Below are 25,964 nucleotides of genomic sequence, written 5' to 3' on the forward strand. Positions count from 1 at the left end.
GGTGTTATTCAAAGCCATACTCCAAGGCATGAAGATCCCTGCCAGTTGGACTGGGGCCAAAATAATTCCCATCCACAAAAAGGGCTCACCGTTGCTGCCAACCAATTATAGGCCAATTAGCCTCATTAACATAACGCCAAAAAAAATTCCGCGAGTGTTGCTGCTTAGGCTGCATAGCTGGATGGAGGAACAGAAGATACTTACCCCCCTACAGGCAGGGTTTCGAGAAAAAATGTCTCACTGGACCAAATCTTCAGGCTACAAATATTACACTGGAAGACCGTATGTTTGGAGGCTGGCAGCCTCTACTTAATATTTGTAGACCTGAGGTCAGCTTTTGATTTGGTTCCTAGAGAAAAGCTGTGGGCAGTTCTTCATGAGATGGGGGTTCCACCATACCTATCCCGAGTTATAAAGCGGCTCCATGAGGACAATTATGCCCAAATCAGGTTTGGCAAGGAGGAAAAGCTAACTCGTGGTGTTCGACAGGGTTGTGTGCTTGCCCCCACTCTTTTTAGCCTCTATATTAATGGTCTAGTAGACTTTCTGCTTGCAGAGAAAGATCTTGATGCCCCTAAGTCGGCATCACGCAAAATCCCTGCAATGATGTTTGCCGACGATACCTTATTCGTCTCCAAATCACCTATGGGGATCCAGAGGGTACTCAATAAATTCTGTAATGAGAGAGGATTAGAAATTAATCTACAGAAAACCAAATTTATGACATTTAACATCACTAAAAGTACCCAAGCAAATCCTACTCTAAACGGTATACCCCTCGAGAGAGTTTTCTCTTTCGATTATCTCAGCATCACCATTACAGAGACCAAAGATTGGGGGGCGCAAATTAAAAAATCAACTCTGAAATTGGCACAATCGTCAGGCGGCCTAATGAAGGTTTTTCGCAAGTCCAGCCACAAACCAGTGAGCCCTGCTATTGAAATATATAAGGTTCAAGCAAGGGGAGGGGCGTTATATGGTGCTGAAATATGGGGCCATTGTAGCTCTGAGAGCCTCACCCAGATAGAAAACAACTTTCTTAGACAGCTGTTTAACCTCCCACAGAACACCCCTCTCACCCTGCTCCGATTAGATCTGGGTGTAAGGGCAATCACCAAAGAATCTAATCTCAGACCTTTTTTATATTGGTGGCGTCTGTGGGTCACTCCAGAACTTGCAGAATACAGGGAGGAACTAAAAGAGGTGATGAATCTGCGGGGGGCGGGTAAGCTCCCGTGGCTTGCGTACATACAGCACATGACAGCTAGTTTGGGGCGGGATGATCTCGGGGGTGACCCGGAGCTCGCCTGCTCCTCACTTTCAAGGAAATCATTAAAGGTCCACTACGGGGAGTTCAATCTAGCACATCTCCACTGCAACCCCCTAATAGGGAAGTTGACCTCAGCTTTTGTAGAAATTAAAGATAGATATAGTTTTGATCCGGCCTTGGATGATATCAAGCAGGCAGCTGCAAGAAAGCTTTTTCTACAAGTTAGATATGGGTCCCTGCCTCTTCGCTCTTTTACACACAAATGGGGGGGGGTCTGCAAGCTTTGAAATGCCCAGCATGCGACTGCCCCGTGGAGACAGTGCTTCATGTGTTTTTTAGTTGCCCCGTATATCATAAGGCAAGAAAGCGCTGGTTGGTACAGATTTGCAGAAATTTGGGTACCAGGAGTTGCTCTGAGGCCTACAGGATTCTGAAACATGACTGTAGCACCCCGATAGTTTACTCAGTAGCAGGCTTGCTTTTTTCCATGTGATGTACCCGCTGAGCACTTTTAAAATTATCTTAAATAGTACAGACCATGGCTCTGCACAAAGGAAATGGGGTTTCTTCCTAAGGACCCCCCTATATTACTAGCAATCTTTAAAAAGTACGCATCCATGGACCCATTCTGCACCTAGGCCCTATTATTCAATGACTAGCTGTACCTGAGTTACGTATCCAGTGTTTGATATCACGCCTCTGGAGAAACTTACTTTTTAATCAATCATTTGTTTTAACTATTTATTTACCATGCATTATGCACTTTTAAATGCTAGTACTGATTTTTGCCCTGATTAATTTATTGTCATACTAGATATGATTATTTCTTGATGAAATAACCCGAAATGAGGGTACCTTAACATTATGGCAGGCAATACTTTTTTTTATAAATATTTGCCACACACAATGTCCATAAACTGTTTTAATTAAATCCTTTCTATGTAGTATCTGAGACTATGTTTTAGGATAAATTGATCTTTTAAATTATTTATTCATTTCGCACTATGCACTTTCAAATGTGAGCACTGCCTTCTGTCCTGACCAATCCACTGCCATACTTGAAGCGATCATCTTTTCTGGTGAAGTAAACTGATTAGAGGACATCCTAAAACTGTGTTAGGCAATCTTTATCGACAAATATGTGTGCCAAGTTATGCCTACTCTTGTTTAATAAACTGTCTTTTATTTTTGAAAAAAACAATTTGTATGCATTGTCATTTGCACTTTTAAGGTCATACTGACCGAAATAAAGCTTTTATTGAATTGAATATTTTATTCCTTTTACATGCATTGTAAAAATAACGAACACTCATTGACTCACATTTCCTATTGTAAGACTAAGCAAATGTAATTCGAGGTGTATCCTTATTCTCTTAACCTTTTAACTTCAACCTCTTAACCCCTCTACACTAAACTCTCTTTTGATAAAAAAAAACTTTATTTGTTTTCAAAAGCCCGCTACTTGTATGGGTGAACAGAAAAGAGGAGGGGAGGAAAATACACATCATGTACATGGTGCTTTGATAGTAAAATATAATTGCAAAACCCACACAGAAAATAATGTATAACATATCGTTCAGGGCACAAGTATATTGTGGAATGCCCACCATATCCCCTCAAATATTTTGGTGTTTGTAATGGCACCCCTTCGCTGTTTACACTGGTTTTTGAGTGTCGCACACCAGTCTATCGCCACCCTCCACTCGGCCTGGGAGAGGCATGGGTCGAGTTCCAGTGTCTCACGCTGTCTCTATTGGCTGTTGTTACACCAATGTGTAATAATTTTTGGGGCCTCCAAAGTCTTCCAGGATCCCCAGTAGGGCTACTCAGAGGTGAGCAGTCAACTGGGCACCCTATGATCTGGGAGAGTGTAGAGATGATCCTAGCCCGGTAGCGGGCATTAGGGCATTCCTGTACCATATGGAAAAAATCATAATTATCGCTAGCACATCTGGAGTAGCTTGTGTTGGTGAGTGTGCCGATCTTCTTATGTCACCAAGGAGTGAAATAGGCCATTTGAACGAGACACAGACCGGATGTAATGACTGTCTCTCTCTGGGCCATCTTCCATCGTGCCAGTCACTCTCATCCACTAGGCCCACCCAGCCCTCCCAGTGTTCGCCTAGAGTTGCAAATATGTCTGGAAAATTGTCAATTAGCGATTTATACATTGCAAAGATGGCCAACGGTCACAGTGGGCCCATAGTGACCTTGGGTTGTACGTGTTGGTACTACGGCAAGTTGGTCAGTGTCAAGCAGTAAGTCATTGATTACAGTACATCTCTAATTGCATGAAGGATGCCATGGAGGAACTGTTCCAAACATCTCCTAGTTTGGAAGTACCAATAAGGTTTCAGTACTGGGAGTCCTTTAGGCAGGCCATAAGTTGGAACCAGGTACCGTGCCAAAGAGGAGTTTCCTGTGTTGCCCTGCGGCCCCATCTGATCCAATGGAGGGCCACCTGGCAGCACAGTATAGGTACGCGCGGTGAATAGGGAACCGGGTCCCTCTATTATAGACCTTCCAAATGGTGTCTCTCTGCAGGGTACACCTAGAGTTGGAAGGTAGGGTTGTCATGTCCTCCAAAGAGGCAGTCTTTGATTATTTTGATTTTGGATGCCCAGTAGTACAATTTGGATAAGCCATTGCTGTACCCCCTTCGTAGATGGACTGAGTACATTTCTGGAATGTGATCTTGGGGGTTTTATTCCTCCAAAGGAAAGCTCTTATTTTTGACACAAGTTGCCTGAGCCAGTTTTGCTGAATGTAGAATGGAAAGTTCTGCAGGACATATAGTAACCGGGCATGATCATTTTAAAAAGGTCTACAGACCCCAGTACAATGAGCAGTAGGTCGGTCCATTTTGCCATGTCATTCTGGGTTTTTGACGTGAGAAAGTGGAGGTTGAGGCTCCAATTGAGTTCCAGTTCAGGGGCGATATAGATCCCTAAGTATTTGAAGCTAAGGTGACGGATCGGTTACCGGGATTGCTAATCCTTGATAGGGACCAGAAGAGACTTGACCCAGTTAACCTGGAGTCTGGAAGCTTTGCCATGAAGGGGCAACCTAAAAAGAAATTCAGGAGCCTGAGACTTGTGAGCTGCCCATAAAATGAAGAATGTCACCGTAGAGGGCAGTATGGTCCACAGGGACGCCACTCCAGTGGAACCCCCTGGGTGTTGCTGCAAATCCATGTCGCCAGAGGCTCTATTGCCAAGATGAAAAGCAGTGGGGCAAGAGGGCAGCACTTCTGAGTTCCCTGGCCAATGAGAAATTGGGCCGATAGGGCACCATTAATTCGTATTTGTGCTTGAGGTTGGATATACAGCACCTTAATAAAGGATAGAAAGCAGGGCCCAAATCCCGTCTGACAAAGGACCTGGAACAAGAACTCCCAGTCAAGGGAGTAAAACACCTTCTCAAAGTCAAGAAGCAGAAGTGCGGTGGGATCTGGGAGTAAGTGATGGCTTGCGAGTGCAGAATGGACTCTTCAAATAATAATGGTGCATGCTGCGTCGTGGCATGAACTCACACTGATCAAGAAGAATAAGTGCATCTATATTGTCAAAAGGTGGCTGGCTAAGATCTTGACATAACATAACATGTGTATTTGTAAAGCACACGTTCACCCGGAGGCATCTTGGTGCTGAATAACAGATGTTTCTTGTTACCCAACTCAATGGTACTCATTTTATCGACCTCAGATGGATGAAAGACTGAGTGGACCCACCGGAATTTGAACCTGTGACCATGAGGTCAAATACAGGTCCCTGCAATGGATGCATTAGTCCACTGAGCAACCAGACCACTTTGTTTCAGGAAATGTTGCCCCAAGGGGTTTTGCCCCGTTGCATTTCGTGTTTGTCCCGAGGTGGAGTGCCGAGGCCTGGTATCATTGGGATAGTCTGAGCGGGGTGCAAATAGAGTTCTTTCTTCCATTGCCCATTCCCAGGCCCCTTCCAGGGTATCAAAGAAGAGCATGGAGCAGTTAATGAGTCACTTTGAGGCGTACCGAGAATAGGAGCACATGGGTTGGATTTAAAGCTTTCAGTTTTTGTTTTAAGAATTTTCTTTGCTTCTGTACTCAACGTATGTAGTCCAGGAATACTTGGATGCGGGTGGATTAAAAAGGTAGGAGTCCCTCTGAGAATGGCAGCTCTGTTTTTGTGATTGAGGACCTTGGCATTGAGGACTCCAGGGGTGGCTAGCAGGGAGGACTTCTTTGTCGAGGCCCGATAGGCCCTCTCGAAGATGAAATAAGGAGATAAGGGATCTACTGGCAGCCAAGATTGAATCCATGTTTCTTAGAACTGTTCTTGAGAGGTCCATCCACTCCCTCTGGAAACCCCACTAACCATAGGTTGTTTCGTCGTGCTCAGTTTTCAGTGCCTTCCCCGTGTTCTTCCGGTAGTTTAACTGAGGAGGGGAGCAAGTAGATGGTTGACTTCAGTTCCTCAGCAAAGTCCTCCAGGGTAGAGACGCAGTCCTCAAACTCTGATACTTTCTCAACACAGTTGCAGAGATCTTGGCGTAAGAGGATGACATCTATGCCTACCTCCTTGATCCTGGTTTCCAGGGCAGTATATAATGCTTGGATTATTTGTAGGATCAAGTATGTGCTCGCCTGGTCAAGAGGAGGAGTAGGTGGTGAGTGATTGAGGGTTTATTGGGTTCCGGAGGTGGGTGGCCAAAGCGGTCCATTTTCATTTATGCATGGGAGGAGGATTGGTCCTCTTAACCCATGGTGGTTAAGTGTCTTGAGGAAGAGCCCCCGCGTCTGCCCGACCGGCTTCTTTCGCGGGGCCTCTGCCATCCATGGGCAGCATGAGCATTCTGTATGGCCAGTCCGGATTCAGGAGTGCACTAGTGGTTCTGCAGTTGGGTGTGAGGATATGGTGTACCCAGTGGGAAGGTTGTCTCAATCAGCTATGGTCCCCGGTGGGAGCTTGCCCATGCAAAGATCAGGGATTTCCGGGTTATGGGTCTGGCCTCTACGCAGTGGCGCTAGTGCAAGGACCGTGTTGCTTTATCTCTGCAGGTGCAGTTGCTTGTGAAGGGGCCTTGAGGCTAGGTTCGAGGTCTGGTCCTGTGAGGTTGGGTGCAGCCGCTCTGAGGAGTTATCTACCCCCCTCCTTTGTGGTCTCATCCCAGCAAGGGATGCTGATGCGTGGTCTTATGGAACTCCAGGGTCATGCACTAATTGCAGTGGCACTGCTGTGCCAAGGCTTCCTCTAGTTCCAAATACCTCCAGAGCCTCAGTGGGGAAAGGTAATCGTCGCAAGTAGGTCTTGGGAGTCTACAGCTGGTGGAGAAGATGGATGTTGGTTGCGATGGACAGGGCAAAGGCCACACATGTCCTGTGTGCTTCACTAGCGTTGTTGCCTGGGGAGCGGGATAGTTCGCAAGGCTCCCTTTGGTCTCCTGTACTTTGCCTGGCCAAAGACAGGTCCAGCGATTGTCACGGTAGTCCTCCACTGCGGCTGCCATCTTCGTTCTGCGACTTGTTGCAGGGTCGCCGTGGTCACCGCAGAAGTTCTCAGGTGCTTCCCTGGGGGTTGAGTACTTTGGGATGCCCCAGTCGTGTGATCTAGGGTGTTGAAAGCAGCAGAATGTAGGTAAGTTGAGAGTTGGGCTGGCGGAGCATTTCAACTTGCGGCCATCAACTTGGCTGTCTATGCTATGCTCCCCTCTACACCAAACTCATAACCCTCTACCTCAAATTCTTAACCCTACATCTCAAACCTTATCCTTATACCCCAGCTCTTAACTCTATCTACTGAAGTCTTTACCTCTAAATTGTTGCCTTGCACATGTAACTCCTATACCCCTGAGCTATACATTTTAACTCTGTACCTCAAACTCCTAACCCTATACCCTAAGCCCTTATCTCTATATATTTCAGCTTTTACCATTAACCCTTCACCTTAATACTTTTTCCATATTCATAAACTCTTGCTTGTGTACCCCTAACACTATACCAGAGTCTCTCTATCCTATATGTTTAACCCAATGTCCCTAATGTCTAACTTTATCTTTTAACTCCTTAACCTGTGACCCCTATACTCTAATCCCCTAACCCTATAACCTTAACCCTTAGTCCCTAACCCCACACCTTTCACTCCTATCCTCTTTACCTCTAAATGTTGACCTCAATCACTTTTTACACTGTCCTATTTTCAGTATATTTTGAGACAAACATTTTGTGAATTGTTCCTTTTGCAGAATATCTATTTTTAGAACCTAATTTAGAAGTTCTATTTGTTATAACTCGAATATTAACTCGAAGTGAAAGCTACTCACAGTATTAATGACTATATGTTGACTTCTGGCCATCTAATAGAGTACGTTAAATCATATGTTGTGATTAATCAGAGTGCGAGTCATCATAACTCTGTAAAAGCAGTTTTGTGTTCTCCTGTTAAATCTCTTATTGCCCTGGTGAACTTAATGAATCCTAGGGTTGCAGTAGGTACTAGCAGTGGGAGGAGGCTGTGATGGGCTTTGATGTATTTGCGTACAGACCCTTTAGTGGGAATATCCCATCCATCTTTAACTTTTGATAAGATTGCTAGACAATTTCGTACTAAAGAAATCAACCCCAGACATGGGAAGAAGCTAATTCGGTTTGAGAACTACAGGAGAGCACAAAGAGAACTATGGGCTGCCAACAAAACCTCCCACGGGGGTTGTGTTATATTAGTCCATAAAAAACACTATCTTGAAACATAATTCAGGCTGCTTGTCATCATTCCATGAAGAGAGCCTGGGAAGAACTCTTATTCCTGCATGAATAGCGACAGCTGACCATTTTAGAGGGTAGCGCGGGGGAGAAAATAAACCATTTTTTTGATGTTATCCCAGAGGTGGATTGGTATACCCCTTTAGTTGTGTGAAAACTCGAAGTTGGTAGGTCTCTTCAAGAGTGTCTTTATGTGACCTGGTACTTGCTGGCATTTATAAATACAATCCTTGTTATGGCCCCCTTTACTGACTACTGCATGTTTGTTGATCTGTAAATCAGGCCACCCACAAGGCTCCTGGTACCAACCATATATTATACCCATCTTCAATGAGGGGGCTTGGTAGTGTGGGATAACCTGAGGTGTTATTGGCCAATCTCCTTATTGGATTCTTATAAACAAAACTGGGAAAGATTTTGTTGACTAGATTGCAGGAGTGGACGTGTAACACAGGAATGTTTTGAACGTTCAGCAGGGCTTCCATGAAACGATTGGAACTGCAGAACAGTGTTTAAATCTCTATCAATAGACCGGAAAATATGTAATGATCTAAAAAGGGGTATCTGCTTGGCATTTATGGCTCTCTTGACTGCTTTTGATCTCGTAGCTAGCAATATGAATGGTCAATGAAAGGGACAGGATCAGTAAATGTGCAAAAAGGTTTGCATCTTTCTCTTCGGTCATCATGTGAGTAGTGGTAAATGTACAACACGATTTAGGTCCTTTCGACAAATAAGGCACGGGCATGTGTTGGTGCCTTTTTCTTTTTACATTATAGTAGTGGTTTAGAAGGAGATGACTGAGGTACCTACTGATTACCCATGATTGAGCTGTCAAATTGTCCACTTTTGGTATATGTAGAGGATGCCGTATTAATGTCTAGGACAGAGATAGGCCTCTTCCCACCGGTAAGCTAATATGTGGAGTTTATGGGACTCCTTTGTTTACAAGTTAGTGTGTTATGTGCATAGGTGAAAAGTGTATCTTTCCTGTATCTAGGGCTTATTTTTTATGCCAGTCTAAAGCGGGGTCCGTTGACTTTAAACAAATCAAATAATAATGATAAAATCAGGTGTCATTTTTAGGTTTGCTAGAAAAGTAATGTATATACCATTGATATTGAGAATGTATTTAGCAAAGTGCCTGTGGGTGGCTTTGTGTGGAGCCTGTTTTTGGGCTTATGTGGTACTAACTTGTTACTACTCACAAATAGATTTGTGTTGAGCATTAGGTTTACCCCACTCAGCCTCAGCATATTCAGTTCACCAGGAGCTTGCTGTTCCCTGCCTGCAGGACTAAACTAAATGTGCCCCCTCCAGTTCTGGATTTCAGTCTAGTGAAAATAGTTTGTCGATCTGGCGAGACTTATTTTGTATTCCATATTACACTTTGACTCCCCTAGTGCCATCCATTGGCAAGTTACATTTACTTGCGACTGCTAAGAAATGGTTGCGGTTAAATGTACTGGCAAGCTGAAAAGATGTTGCTCTTGTTTAAAAGTAAAGTTGTTGTCCTTTTTAGGTCTCGCCTATGTAGTGTGCAAGCGCTGCTTTGGAGTGACCTTTTGGAATCGCTCCGGGCTTTTGTTCAAACGCGTGCATGTTTTTCACTGTTTTCTATTGGTACTCGTGCACGTTTGGCGTTTCCCTTGCGGGAGCGAACAGCGGCTCCATCTGTTTTCAATTATCTTGCTCGCGCTTTCGAAACAGATGGCGCTGCTGCTCGCTCCCGCAGGGATACGCTGTGCGTGTCTCTTCCCTGTTTGAAACCTTATCTGTGTGCTTTGTCCCTCATGGCGGTCCTATTCATCTCTCTTTTATTGTCGCTCACCTTTAACTTCCTCTTTCTCTGTTCATTTATCGTGAGAAGTCTGAGTCCATTTCCCTTTTCCTACATCTGTGTTTCTTTCATTTTATTTGTGTTTATCTTTCATTATTTCTTTTTTGTGCTTTGCGGCCTTTTTTCATTTCAGCTGCGTAAATCGCAAATACGGCTGGGTCAAAGATAGTTTAGAACACATGGCCTTTCAACTCGAGGCCACACCGCACCTCTACCCCCTTCTGCCCTGCTGCTGTCTGCTCCTACCGTGCCGCGATTGCTCCTTCATTTGTGTTTATCTTTTATTATTTATTTTTTGTCTTTTGCGGCCTTCTATGTTCCAGCTGCGTAAATTGCAAATATTAATTTTTATATTTTCTTTGCAATGCTGTTGAAAAGATGGTGTTAGGATTAGAACTGCAGAGACATGGGTCACTGACATTAACAAAGCTGCTCTGACACACATAAGATTTACGACTATTTACGACATGGCAGCCACGCACTGCCTCTGCTATAAAGGCTACAACTTCTTTTGCTCGCGAGTGTGGTCCATGGATCCCTCACCCCCGCTGTCTCTCGGTCTGACAGCTGCCATTTCTGCAGCCGGTGAAGCTCACTTTACGAAAAACATTTTCCAGACCCCCCCGCAGTCAATCTGCACATCCTGCACTTGGCAGCGAAAACAACACTCAGCAAACATTTATACAGCTTAGAATAACAGCAGCAAAGCAGCTGAGGGATTATTTACAGGGCAGTGGAGGCAATTTGTAGCTCTATTGTAGTTTCTTCTGGGGCAGCAGCAAGGACAGCTTCTTCCAAGCAGAGAAACCTGCTTTGCATAAAAAAGGAATGTGTACTGATGTGCTGGACATTACATCCACATACGCCGTCGGGAAGGTGGCAGTCTGTCCTCTGTGCACTCATGAAGTCGTTGCACACTCCCACCCAGGGAGTAGAATCCCCTTAGCGCACTGCTGCAAAAGGGCAGTCCTTTTTTATGGCTAGTAAGTTGGGTATTGAACAAACAAAACTTGGCGGCCATAGTAAACACCACAGGAATCGGGTTACAGGAGAAACGCTGTTACTTCTTGGTGAGTGCACATATGGGCTTTTGAGCTCCTTAAATCGACATCATGCTTTTGTATTGTCATGAGATCGATCTGGGTTTCAGCACCGTGAGAGTTTATTTAACTCTCCACACACAAACCTTTTCACCGTCTTCCGACCACCGTTTCCACAGTAAACGGGCACAGCAAACAGGTTGCCTCACCTGCAACTTAACATGGTTTTTAATTTCTTTTGTCTCATGGCTCTTGATGCACACACATTGTTTATGGCCCAAGAATGACCCCTATAATATCTTTTGATCCCCGTTTCTGCAGACACACAAACTGGAATCTTCATATCTAGTTTTATTAATTTTATTAATTTAACTCACTTCACGACTCGTCACACACCCCGCTCAGTTCACGACTCCAGGATTCAGCCACTTACATATTAACCGAAGCTTCCAGTATATCGATTCACTTGTGCCATGAATGTTCACATGCACTTTCTTTCAGTTTCCATTCTTCACGACAAACACAACTTTATTCTTTTTGATACACCCATTGAGGATGCTCTGTAAATGGTTCTTTTACCTGTTTAATTCAACTGAAAGTACATGCACTTATGACTAATTTTTTTCAGAATTTTCACAAAGCTACCATGATGATTATGTATAGCGATTCACTATCAATTAACTGATCTGTTACTTGTGTTGTTAGGAAACGCCAGCTACTTACTGTGTGGTGCTCTTGATGCACTTTCTTTGAAAATGCTATGTGTGAGTTGGCTGCCAATGGCGTACTGTTGGTGGATACTCATCTGCAGACGTGGCGGTCAGATTGAAACTGAGCATTGAAGTACTTGTGCACTGAACTGAAATCCGTACAGAAAGTTCCTTGGGTACAAGTCACAATTATGAAATCTTAAGGGAGCTTGATGAAAATTATGAATACTTGTTGGCTGCCACCCAGGCTTTGTTCACCCCAGCCATTCGTTCCTGGGCTTGTCACGCGCCACGCTTCTGCCTTCCTATTTGCATACTCACAGGCTGCCTCTCATAGACGCTCCTTGTAAGAATACTGCACCTACGCCCATGACACACAGACTGTTGGATGTAAGGAGGTAACACTGAGCAAGGTGCATCTCCCAAAGTGTGGAAGCACTGGGATGTTAAATACTTTCTTTTAATTTTTCACGTGCACTCAGGGAACGCATGTGCCTGCAGTGCCTGTTACTCACCCCCACTCTGTCTTTGTTTTTAACCCACCCTCACCTTTCGTTGTTTCTAAACCCTAGTCCTTCTCCCACGTTCCCTAGTTTGTAACCCAGCCTCCGTTTGAACCACCACCCCCTTTCCACTGTCCTTTTTTTCCTGTCGGCCTCCCTGACGTAGCTTGGTTATCACTAGGCCTGGGCGGTAAATTCTGTTCCGCTCGCGGAATTTGGGTAATTTTGCGTTCCGCGGAGAACACGGAATTGCCAACAATTCCGCGATAAGTGGAATTTTTTGCTTGTTTGCGTTTTCAAAATGCGTGTTCGTGAGATATTTCCCCCGAGCACGCAAACCGCGTTTGCGAACAGGTAAAAAGCATCGCGAACGTGCAGAAACAGCAATTCCGCTTGTTCGCGGAATTTCTGCGTGCTTGCGTAGATTTCTTTATCGTTTCGCGGAGCTTTGCGTAGCACGACTACGCAAATTCCTCCCACCCCTAGTTATCACACCATCCATCCCTAGGTGGGCATTTTTGCATTTTTGAGAACTCCATAGAAGGCATTTTGCTACGAACTGGATCAGAACAAGACCATACAGTGTAATCGTTCAGGTGGAACATGACTCGCACTGAATTGCTTGACATTAAAGCACACTTTAATGCCTGTAGTTTTGACCGAGTCGCAAAAGATTTTGGAAGGTGCATACTGTTTAAAAGTTTATTTTATCAAAAACATAACAACAGTTTTCAAGAAATTAATAAATATCTGCATTGTGTTCCACTGCCGGATACATAATTATGGGATGCTGCTCATACTTTGTTTGCGCCAGCCATTTGTTCCTGGGCTTGTCACACGTCACACTTCTGCCTTCTTGTCTCACTCTAATAGAGATTCCTTGTGAGAAATCTGCACCTCCACCTCTTCCACACACCGCCTGTTAGATGTAAGGGTGTAGCACTGAGCAAGGTACAGCTCCCAAGGTGTTGCAGCACTGGGATGTTAGATGAAGGTTATGCAGGCAGACTCCACCTCTTATGTGAGCGGCTTTTCAAAATTTGGTTCTTACAGTAATCACACTCCTCTGAGCCCAGAGCATTACGGACACTACAATGAGGGACACAAGCCACTTCACTTGAATTGAATATAAGCATCTGTCCAGCATTTATTAATAAGTCCTTCCTGGATCGCCAAACAGATCTTTCATCTACTCGCCACTCTTGACTCTCTAGATACTATAGGTGGGCATGCCAGCAAATGAACAGAAGGCGAACCGGAGACAAGCCAAGGGTCTGGCTCGAATCTTAGAGCCCTTGCTTGAGGCGAGCATTGAAAATGTTTGCTGTGTATATCCCTGAACAAAAATCACATAAAATATGATAAAGTCTCTACAAAATTCAATTATGTTAAATAATTTCTAAAAAGCCAATAGATTTTGCTTAGGTGAAACCTTTTGGCGTTGCCAATGCTTTTTTATTGGGTTGCAGAAAAATGATATAAAGAAATTTATATCTCAGTTTCAAATGAGTGTATGCTACAGTGTATTGCTTATGGCAGTTTCCTTAGTCAAAACTTTTCCCTTCTCACACACTAGTGAATCTTTATCTTAAAATATCTTACTTCCGATGTGCTCACATGTGGATTTAGGCACATCACTAAAACACATGGGTGGGATGCAATGTTGCACTGGTGCTGGGCCTTTTTTCAGCCACATTTGCACTGACCTGAAGAGGAGTGCAAACATCTTTAATTTGGCTTGTGGCGCTCTCAGCTCACTTTAAGGCATCCGAAAGGTAAAATTAATCAAACTTTCTTCCTTGCAGCTTGAAAGGTTTTGTTTGTTTGTTCAGTTGCAATGCTTCAGCTAGAGTTCAGCCGCCAAAGTAAACCGGTTGGCAAAAATAAACGTGTCCATTCCATCACATTTAAAATGGTGTGTTTCAGAGCACTTTTACAATTTCAGTACTTACTTTAAACGGTAGACTACATTTTGGGTAAAACAACCCACAGTTCCCCCAAAATATGTAAACTGACATCTCTAAGTAAAGGCAAGGACATCTCTTCAGTAATCTCTTATAAGGTCCCAAAAGCGAGACCTATTGGCTATGCCAATGCGTGTTAACCAAGCAGTTCACTTGGAATTGGAGACTCTTGAATTGACCAGACCTTTTGTTAAGGCACATTTATTAATTGAAACATGCTGTGGAGTTGAGTTAGATTTAGGTTGGGTTTTTATTTTGAGAGAAAGAAAACTTTTAACCCGCTGTCTGATTAGCCTTCTCTCTGAATTGTTGAAGTTTCTGAAGGGCAGAATGGCATGGAAACCCAGGGCACCTGTTACTTATGCCCTTGTGATTCAATCTTTTTTCATACTTGCATGCCCTTTTTTCTTTTTTTTGTAAATATTATCAATTACTTAGGAGACATTTATTGAAACCAATTTTATTAACATTGTGTTTCCGTCCATGTATACAATTTTTTTTGTATATTTTGATTGTTACTACTCCCCTGCCCAGTTTGTCAGTATAGAAGTTATTATCAGTAGCAGTGAATATTAGAGCCAAACTGAGCGATTGTTTATTAAGTGTTAAAAATACTTGTGCTGTTAGATCAGTTGCTTCTGTATTATGTCTGAAGTTTTTTGTTTTAATTCTCAGTATAATTGTTAGTATTAATGCAGATTTAGGTATGGTATTCTTTAAGATTTTTTTCTATGTTTTTCATATTTTTAAACAAACTAAATGATCTATGATGGAACGAAAGGTATTGGGCGAGAACAAAATAGGATACTGAATGCAAAATAGACAATGAAAAAGATTTGGAAGAGAAAAGGCTGGGCACTGTAAGACATCGCACAAAATACTTACGGGTGTTGAAGTAAAGTGAGGAGGAGAAATGCATTAAGTCCTATCAAATCAGTTAAAGACTTTTCTGCCAGTACCTGTCTCTAGAAAGGAGAATTCTATTGCTTGTAGTGTTGAATGCATTACTTCATCATTCCTTCCCTCGCTTCATTACGACATTTAGGCGATCCTGCCATGCCAGACACCCATACCACGTGATTTTTCACAAATAAAAGAGCCTCCCTCCTTCAAACCTCTATTTTGTTTTACCTAATGAGCGATACTTCACCAGCTGTGTGAGGTGCTGCGGCGCTTTTCTTGTTCTTCAGAGCAAGTCATTCATCGTTTTTGTTAGGTCTCGCCTAGCGATGGAGCGCATGCGCTGCTCGCCTTGGCGAGACCTATTGTCGTCAGTTTTGTGTTCTGAAGGGGTACAGGAGATGAGCACGCACCCGGACAGGCGATGTGCCCGTGCACAACATCTCTCCGGGCGCGTGCACAGCGCCTGTCTGGGCGCGTGCGCATGCTCATTTCCTGTCCCCCTTCCCCCGAAAAACAGTTAAACTCTCACGCTGTGCGCAGGGCTTGTTTAGGCAGAATAGAGTCTGTGGTAATAACTATCCCGCTCGGCAGGCTGTAACTTCTAAAACTAAACAATCTGAGCAGACGCCAAAGGACTCCAGTGGAGCAGGCCAAAGGCAAGGGAGCGGAGGGGTCAGACAGAGTCCACCACGTCACAGTAAATAAGAGATATGCATGCACTGTAAGAATGGCAGATGTGTTGTTTCATCCCAGTATTTACACAAGTAACAATTTAAATACCACTATTGTATTTTATTTATGTCAGAGCGCTATAGATTGACAAAAAGTCATTTGTGTGTAAATCAATATGTAGGAAGTGTTACATAAGACAGCGAGGGTTACAGGGTCCAGGAACCACATGTCTTTAATAGCTCACAGTGCTACACTAAAAGGATTACAATTTATGAACGGTCAGTAACAAAAGGATCTCAGTGTTAAACGCAGTAACGTACCCACCTACATAAATAAAATTCTGTCACCTGCGTTAGGACATATTAACCCTCTATGCTACTTTGATTCAAAACTGGGACTAGACAAAACACAGATCTCTCCAGCAAATACGTTATACTCCAGAGTTATCTTACCATTATTATTCCCTGATAGTTAGATGGCACACTAAGATCCCTGCAGCAGGTTCCCTAATCCCATAAGATATTGTAAAATGCAGACTTTGCAACCAAATAAGCAGAACAGATGTATTGCCTAGTTTCTTCTTCTTGCCATTTTCTTGGTGGAAGGGTTTTAAAAAATAAATAAGTTGAGGTCCGGATTTTGCGTAGGTGTTGCATCACTTTTTGGGCACTACCCTGATGCAAAATCCCATTCGTTAAATATTATAAATGCATTCAAAGTAGACCTGCAAAGCATATGTGTGAGGTCTTAAGACCTGATGTCACTTCTTGTGATGCCACTTCCTGGGAGGTCACTTCCTGGGAGGTCACAGGTAGTGATAACACTTCCTGTGATGCCACCTGCGGTGATGTCAGCACTCTGTCACAAGCCATGATGTCACGTGCCATGATATCACTTGCGTACTGCCAAACTTGGTTAGTGCCCCCACTTTTTTTTTATTTTTTTTTAGGACTTGTGCCCTGTGTATGACTGCGCGCAATGACGCACAGCTGCATAACGTTCGGTGCAATGAACACTCTGCAACCGCACGAATTCTGCTGTTCTAGTGAGTGTCGGCACAGCTGTTCTGTAAATTCATGTGTGTGATGTGGATACTTTCGAGATACCTATAATAGCGCAGAAAAGCTGTTAAACTGCACCCTTCAACAATAAAAAGTGAAAGTCGAAGATACAATGCTTCAACCAACTTGTTTTTCTCTGCAGAGCGGTAAAACAACACAATCATGTTTTTTTTAATCCATGGAAGGAAACACTGTGTTTTCACTGCGAATATGAGTTAACGTGGCCTATCTTTCAATGCAGATATTTCTCACCTTTTTGTTCAGACTTGGCTGGCTCAGAGCTTAGTGTAGAACCATTAAATTCCAATAATAAAGGTGATGCTGCCAGTGTGAAGGAAGCATAAAATGCCCTCAGACTAGGTGGCACGCACACAGTGTTTTGTAAATGCAAGCAGCTGCAGTGTTCTCAATTCGGACTCTTGTTAAAAAAAAAAAGAAAAAAAAAAATCCACTTTCTAACACTCATTTGCAATGCAATAGGTCTCGCATTTTAGAAACTTTGACCTATTGGTATTGTAAGTGATAATGCCTTTTATTATTGCAGGTTTTTTTAAACACATAAATAAAAGGCATTGTCAGTTACAATGCCAGTAGCTCAAAATCTCGCAATTGCGAGACCTATTGCATTGCAAATGCTTGTTTTTGGAATCCTACTCCAATTAAGTCTTGTATTATTGATCGGGCACTGCGGAGCCGGCTTATTCAGCGTGTCAGCAGAAATGCTTTGCTGCAGGGGGAGCCGCGGTTTGGTCCTCGCCGGCATGTTGTAAGCAAGCCTGGAATCCATGTTTGCCAGCTCGAAGTGGATGGGGCTTTACTTCTGGGTGACGGCTGGAAGGTTGAATCTGGCAACGATCGGGGAAAGGCGAGGCTTTTCTACTGGGCGTTTGTGACAATTACGGTAAGGGCCTCGCATAAGGTCATTTTGACTGACTGATGTGGTGTAAATTTGGTTGAGTGGATTACAGCTAGTGTTATTTATACCTCTGGTACTGTTGTATTTTAAAGTCTTTTGGATTAGTTCCTTGTAGTTTTGTTTTCTCACTATATAAAGGGGGCAGTTTGTTCCGTCTCCATAGATGTGATAATGGTGGGGAAGAGAACATCGAAGAGAAGGCATGTTTTGCCTTCCTCAGATGTGAATGAACCAATTCCAGCGTGGCGAAGCAGGTTCTGAGATTCTGCTGACCCTCCGGCTTTGAGACCAGCAGCAGAGGCCCAAGCTATAATTGAGGCAGCAGTGGCTAGGGCATTGGAAGATAGAGAAGTCCAAGCCAATAGGCAAACATCATGCTGGGAGAGTTGCAGTTTCTCCCTCTGTGGATTCGTTGGCATCAGAAGTTGACCTCCCATCCACCTCTACGGGGAAATATGTGTGTAGAGATGAGATTCCAGATACTCTGCAGCACATTCAGGAGAATTTGGATTTTTCTCATTTTTTGTCTCGGGAAGTGGCAGAGGACTTTTTTCCTCAATATATCCAGGCTCCGATTTTTGCATGCATTTTCATGGCAGAATTATAGACTTTGTTACTGGAAATGGCGGGATCTGGACCGATCCTCGGCTTCCAGATTTTTGAAGAAGCTTTATTCACTGGAGGAAGGTGAGCACACTATTCCGCATAATGTTAAAATAGATGCCATTCTGGCCACTCTGATTGATCGAATGGCCATAAATCCAGAAGATTGTTCTCCTTCCTATGCTATCGACAAGAAGATGAAAGGGGCAATTTAGAAGGCTTTTTCCTCTGAGAATCTGACTGAAAGCTGGGATTTATTCTGCTTATGATGCACAGTCTCTTTGCTCAGACTTTGAAAAGTTGGCCACAGCTATTCAGGATGAGACCGATTGTTTGGAATTGCTTGTAAATATGGAACAAGAGTACATTTTTAGCAGATGTGCCTTCAGAGATCTTGAAAACTAAGGCCATTGCTACAGGTTCGATGGTTTTGTCAAGAAGAAATTTTGTGGATGAGGGATTGGAAGGTAAACTATAATGAGAAATCTGCTCTGCTAAAGATTCCTTTTGAATGAAAAATGCTGTTTGGTGTTCAGTTGGGCAGTATGATTACCGAGGCGTTCAAGGATCGAAATCATGCTATGCCTCACAAAGGGAAACAATATTCCTCTCAACGTTTAGGGGATCAGCCTTCTTCTTCTTTTTGTTAAACCAGGAAGAAGTCAGGGCAATTTTCAGAGCATAGGAAGAAGTTCCAGAACAAGAAGTCATCTGCCTTGGCGGGAGCAAATGGGCATCAAGGTTCCTCAAAGTGGAAGTCCTGACAACTATGGCACAGGGACCTATGTGTCAGTGGGAGGCAGACATTTTTTTTTCAGGTGGCCTGGGAACAGGATGTACAGGATCAATGGGTCTTGAATATTGTCTGGAATGGCTATCTAATAGACTTTTTCAGTCAGCCTCCCAAACGGGGCACCATCCGTACTCCTGTCTTCAAGGATCTGGAAAGAAGACTAGCTCTTTTAGGAGGGACTCAGGCCCCTCTGGTGAAAAGGGCTATAGCCCCAATACACATGGCCGAGCAGGGAAAAATAATGTGTTAACTTTTGTTTCTCTTACAGAAGGTGTTTGGAGAATTCAGGCCAGTTCTGGATCTTAAAAGGGTGAATGTTTGGATCAGGACTGTTCATTTCAAGATTGTCACCTTACAGTCCATAATTAACTTAGTAAGCGTCAACGACTTTAACTTCCATAGATCTTTAGGATGCCTACTGCATGTTCTGCTGGCACAAGAAAATCAGTATTTTCTGCGATTTGCAAGAGGGGAAGCTCACTTTCAATTCACAGTATTTCCATTTCAATTCAATTCAATTGTTCTTTATTTCGGTCTCTCGGACCATAAAAGGGTTACAACATAGAAAAAACTCATGAAGATAAAATACAATTGTAATTTACAATCAATTGACCGAAGTATAAAACCATCATTCGTTTAATAATAACTTAATGCATTGATTACGTCTGTGCCACATTGATGTTAAAAATTTTGCAACTGCAAATACAATTGGGGCTGACAAATCTCTTTTCAAAATCCTATAAGCAAGAAGATAGTGCCTAAAACCCAGGTTTTTGAGTATTGGAACTAGCCAGTAGTTTCTTGCTCTTCTGTATGCTGGGCAGAAGAATATTATGTGCAAGTCACACTCCCTCGAGTAAGCGCAAGCTGGGCATTATAGTGAAGTCTCAGAACTTGTCCAGCGAGCAATGTGCACTTTAAGAGGAAGGGTGCCATACCGCCATTGCATAAAAAGCTTCCTAGTAAGCGGGGGGCCAATATTATCGTATACAACCTCCTGGAGATATGAGTCTTTTGACCCCAAGAATTTGCCCGTCAGGGACCTCTCCTCTGTATTATTAATGTGAGTGCACAAATGGTATTCATAATAGGATTTTGAAAGAGACTGTCGTGAAGTTCTAGGGCAAGTATTTTCTGGATCAGACCATAAATTCTGTCTGCCTAGTGCCCCACATGTTTGTTTAATATATCTGAGCCAAGGAGACCGTGCAGGGTTGCATAGTCTCATTATTTCCTGAAGCTCAGATCTATAATTAGACAATTCTGGTACCGACCATAGTTTTCGCCAATACAATAGGGGTTTAAGGCCCACTTCTTCTGTAATTGGTCTAAGGCCTAAATCCAATCTCAATGGTAAAAGTGGGGTGCTAGGCAGGAGCCCTGTTAATTGCCTGATAAAATTATTCTCAGTGACCTGCATGGTCTGGGTGGCAGAATGCCCCCATAGTTCAGCTCCATAGGTCACTGCCCCTTTTGCCTGCATTCTATAAATTTGTAAGCGAGGGGAAAACGACTGGTAAGTCAGTCCGCGGGACATCCTTGCCAGTCCTCCTGTCATTTGGGTTAATTTGAGTCTCGCCTTGGTGCGATGTGAATCCCAGGTCATAGACTCATTTAATGTTATCCCTAAGTACTCAAATGTAGAGACCCTCTCCAGCCTAGAGGGCCCGAGAGTAGGGTTGGCACGTGATTTAGGGGGGGGGTTGAAGATCATATACTTAGTTTTGGAAGCATTGATCTCCAACCCCCGAATCGCACAGAAATTTGCGAATCCATCAAGGATCCGTTGAATGCCCATAGGAGACTTGGAGAGCAACAGGGTATCATCTGCAAAAAGAATAGCAGGTACCCCCGTGCCTCCAAGTCTAGGAGCATCAATATTTTCCAGTGCATTCAAGTGACTGATCACCCCGTTGACAAAGAGGCAGAACAGAGTCGGTGCCAACACACAACCCTGTCTAACCCCCCTGTCAACGGGGAAACGATCAGTAAGGGTGCCCCCCCTTCCGAACCTCACCCTTGCGAAATTCCCCAAATGCAGTCTTCTTAAAATATCTAATATATCATTTGGGACGCCAAGATCGTCCAAGACGAGCTACAGTTTATCCCGTGGCACTAAATCAAACGTGGCGCGTAAATCAACAAAAATCGTATAAAGAGTGCCGCCTCTATTAAAACAGTCTTCCAGTGAATACAATTTAATCGAAAAATCTGGTCGATGGTAGAGACTTTTCTTCTGAAGCCAGCCTGATATGTGCTCATAGTGTTCGATTCCTCGATCCAGTCTTGTAGGTGGTTAAGGATGAGTCTGCCAAATAATTTTTGGGAGACATCGATAAGACTGATTGGTCTATAATTGTCTGGGAGCAGAGGCGAACCTTTTTTAAAAATTGGGACAATCTCTGCACCCAGCCAAGTGTCGGGAAGCTCCATGCCCTTTAAAATAGAATTAAATAAAAACACAAAATAGGGTGCCCCGACTTCGGGTTCCTGTTTGAATAGGTCTCCCGGAAGGCCATCCAAACCCGGTGCCTTTCCTGACGCCAGACCCATGATGGCTACTTTAACTTCTTTGAGTGAAAAAGAGAGAGACAAACCCGATGGTATGTTTGTTTCTACCTGGACAGGATCCGCTCCAGTCCCCTCAGGTGACATATAAAGGGACTGGAAATGGTCCTGCCAGGTCTTAGCTGAGATGTTAGGTTCGACCGCAGAGACCAACTCCTCTGAGCCTGTGTTTACACAGCGCCAGAATTTTCGTGAATCTCTGCATGCAAAAAATTTCGGTAGTTTCTCCCATTTTTCGTGTTCCCATTCTAGTTTTGCATTCTTGATTAGGGATTTGTATGCCAGTCTTCGTTCGCTAATTTCTGCCCTGCCTTGTCCAGCCTTAATTGTAGAGAGAAGGTCGCTTTTAGCCTTCCTACATGCAGAATTATACCAGGAGGGACCAGAAGTAAACCCACAGGCCTTTTTGGATTTGCTGGTTAGAATTCCTGATACAGATGTAGTAAGATCTGCATGCAGCTGGCCCAGCTTAGTAAATAATCCCGTCATACTGGGTTGGGTGGTTAAAACTTGGGCCTTCTCTAACATGGGAGTAAGTAGGGCGTATAACTTAGGTAACATCCCTTGTTTGGCTACTATATTCTCCCATTTTATTCTACGTCTGTTATTTGAGAGAAGTAGCCCCACATCGGGAGACTCCCTATTCTTTTCCCTAGATTCCAGGCCAGAGCAGTATAGCTCGAGCTCCAAAGCATTATGGTCACTATCCTCTCTTGGCAATATGCGGAAATCACTTAATTGTGACCACAGGGCCAGTGGGACCAAAATATAATCAAGACTTGATGTTTTGTTTCCTCTATGGAAGGTGCATTTTGGAGGAATATCTGATGGTAACCTTCCGTTACAGGTCCTGAGTCCGTGTTTAAGAGTGAGAGATGTAATTTGAACCGCCAGAGGGGACCACACTCTTGGGGCCGGTAGCTGGGAGGGTGGTATAGACCAGGCAAGATCCTCCTCCTTGGTCAGGCCATCCAATGGACCCATGAGTGGCTCAAAGTGGCAGTTCAGATCTCCACCTATTATGTAGGGGATGCCCTCAGGAATTGTGTTAAGGGCAAGATCGAGCTCATCAATAGTGCAAGATTCTTTCGAGATGCTAACTGGCCTCGAATAGACATTTATTACCAAGAGGCGGTGCGAACCTGGCCACTCCAGAAGTACAGCCAGAATATCCTCCGAGTTTACTGACAGAGGGACAGCCCTACAGCCTAATTCTGCGGCTATCCAAATTGCAAGACCGCCAGAAGGGCAGCCTTTGCCACTCCATTTGGCATTCTTAGAAAAAACGGCGAAGCCAGTGCGAGTAAGATCTTCCCTCATCCAGGTTTCTTGGAACAGACATATATTCTTGTTCTCTATGAAATTTTCCAAGCCGGGCAATTTAGTTTATTAGATAAACCCGCCACATTCCAAGATAGAGTATTTCCATTTGGTTTGAAGTCCGCCCCAATGGTGTTTTACAAAGATTCTGCCCCCCCTTGGTGGCATTGGCTCACCGTCAAGGAATCTTCCTTCATCCCTATCTGGACAATTGGCTGTTTCACTCTCCCACCGAGCTATTGGCTCTCAAACTCAGTGTGGTTCTTTCCATTTTGCAGGGTTGTCTTATAAATCGGGGAAAAATCCAACCTTGTGCCAGAGCAAGACTGTCCGTTTATTGGGCTACGGTTTCGTACAGATTCGGGGTTGGTCACCTTGCCAGACATAAGAGTAGCAAAAATCTGAGCCCACATTTTGTGTTTTGTCCCAGCCCGTTCAGGTGGTGGCCCTTTGGCTGCATTTACAGTCCGATCTGTCAGCAACAGTGATTCTGGTTCCCTGGGCTTGCTATCATTTATGCAAGTCGATGGCTCACATCCTGGCTTATTGGTCTCCCATTTGTTAACTCTGTCCTTTCAGATTCCTCTCTCTCCTCGGGTCAGAAGGTTGGTAGCTGGAAAAAGAGTAATCCTGAAAGAAATCCCTCTCTCCCTTCACGCTCCCAGAATTATCACACAGATATCAGTCTGTCGGGTTGGGTTGGAGGGGGGATGGCGGTTTGTCAGATCAGGGGATCTTAGTTCCCGTCTCAGGGCAGGAGGTCTTTGAATTGGATGGAACTGGAAGCTGTCCGTTTGTCTCTGAAGGTTTTTTCTCAGTATCAGAAGGGGGCAAGGGCTTTCGTGAACAGGCAGGGGGGAACCAGGTCTCTTTCTCTAGCAAAGATTGCGTGCAAGCTGTTTCATTGGGCAGAGTCCTGATTGTTGGCAGTGTCTGCAATTCACATCCAGGGGATATCCAGCACTCTGCCAAACAATCTGAGCAGGGGGATTCCATCATCAGTGTATTTTTGTCTCACAAAGGAGATGTTTGTAGAGATTACAGATCAGCGAGGAGTTCCGGTAATGGAACTTTTTGCATCCTCTCTTAATGCCAATGTTTTGTTTAAGAGCAAGGGAGTGTCTGGAATTGGCGTCTGACGCGGTCTCTTGTAGGTGGCCTTTGATTCTTCTTCACGCCCTTCCTCCCTTTCCGCTAATTCTCCTCTTCCTTCTCAGGGTGCACAAGGAGAGAGCGTCAAATATTCTGATTGCCCCAGCTTGACCATGCTCCTCTTGGTTTCCTCTTCTAGTGGAAATGAGGCAAGCAGAGAAGTGGTTATTACCTCTGAATCTCTCTCCCCTGTTATTCTCAGTATTGCAGCAGGATTTTCTGTCCAGGATGAGGTTAGCAGCCTGCAGGTTGAAAGGCTAGGGTTCCTGCATAAGGGGGTACTCGCTATTTTGACTCCAACTTTGCTGGCTTCTAGGTGCTCATCTGCTAATACATCTTACTTAAGGCACTGGCATTTAATTAAGCACATGGTGTCAGAGTAAAGGTTGGACTCTACTTCCTCTGATTTATTTGAAGTGATGATGTTTCTGCAGAATGGTGCTTCATTGGGTTTGAAGTTAGCCATCCTTAGGCTACAATGGGCAGCTGTTAAAGCTTTTAGTAGTTCTTGGAACAATCTGTCAGATACAGAAGATTTAGTGGGTCGTTTGCTCAATGGTTTGAAGAATTGTCTTCCTTTTTCTGAAAAAAACATTTTCCTGCTTAAAATCTTTCTTTGGTTGGGGGGAGTTGATGGGTCCTCATTTTGAACCCCTGGATTCCATTGATATCAGGATGTTGTCATTTAAAATTTTCTTTTGTGTTGCTCTCTTTCTTCCGCTAGGCGTTTGAGTGAGCTAGGCGCTTTATCCTTCAAGCATCCTTTTTGTCGGATTTTTGATGACAGAGTAATTTTGAGGCCTCTTCTCTCCTTTTGCCTTAAGGTTGAGTGTCAGTTTCATAAGGACCAGGATTTGATATTGCCCTCCTTTTTCGAGTCTCCTTCTTCTGAGGAGTAAATGCGGTTGCATTGTCTGGATGTCAGGACGGTCTTCAAATATTTTTGGACAGGAAAGCTCCTATCCATCTTTCCAATTCACTGTGTGTGAATTTTGGCCCAGTGAATAATGGGTTGAAGCCTTCCACTTCCTCTTTGAGTCGGTGGGTTTGCACTTTGAGTTCTCTGGCCAACAAAGCTTCTGGTTAGGTTTCTCCTTTGATGTGTTCAGGGTAGATCTGCGAGATCAATGTCCACCTCATCGGCTGAGATACATGGGGCTTCCATTGCTAGTATCTGCAGGGCAACCACCTTGTCATCTCCATTGATTTTTGTCTCTCATTATTGAATAGTTCACTACGTTCTATTTTGTGTTTAATAAACATAAGTTTGTGCAGTACCTTTTTGGTTGTCCTGTTTGGTTGGTACATCTCAATGTCGTAATGAAGGGAAACAAGGGAAGGGATTATGAGGTAATGGCTCAATTACTTACTGGTAATTGCATTACTTTGTGTACTCCTACCTTGCTTCTATTCATTACATGCCACCCTCCCAGGTAGTCCAGGCCAACCATATTTGGAGGTGATGGGTTACGTGGTATATACAAGAGGATTTGTGGAGGAGGGTCTTTTATCCATGAAAAATCGCGTCTTGTGGGTGTCTGGCGAGGCAGAATTGCCTCAATATTGTAATGAATAGAAGCAATGAAAGAGGACTCAGAGTAATGCAATTATCGGTAAGTATTTGAGACATTAACATATCTATTAAAACATGGGTGTCAACACTTTGTCTATCAAATTTCAAAGATCAGCCAAGACAATCTCTAAGACTAACTCTCTGGCCTGCTTGTTCTTAGCTGGACCGAATGGGCTCCAGTAAGTGGTTGTATTTTAAATATACTTCAGACTACCTAATAATAACCCTTTACAAAGTTTTGGAAGGGTGGCACAGATTTGATTTTGAACAAATATTTGTGGTGTCTGTATAATACAGAGATATGTTTTTCTAGGGGTCACAACATACATTATTAATT

At 43.7% G+C, this 25,964-nt stretch overlaps 1 protein-coding gene across 1 annotated transcript in view; it reads left to right on the forward strand.

Annotated features, from left to right (window-relative positions):
* Window positions 1-25,964, forward strand: part of TMEM245 (transmembrane protein 245) — a 648,028-nt gene that overhangs the window by 112,715 nt on the left and 509,349 nt on the right. The window lies entirely within an intron of this gene.

Source organism: Triturus cristatus, chromosome 5_2 (assembly GCF_964204655.1).
Source record: "Triturus cristatus chromosome 5_2, aTriCri1.1, whole genome shotgun sequence".
Classification (NCBI taxonomy): Eukaryota; Metazoa; Chordata; class Amphibia; order Caudata; family Salamandridae; genus Triturus; species Triturus cristatus.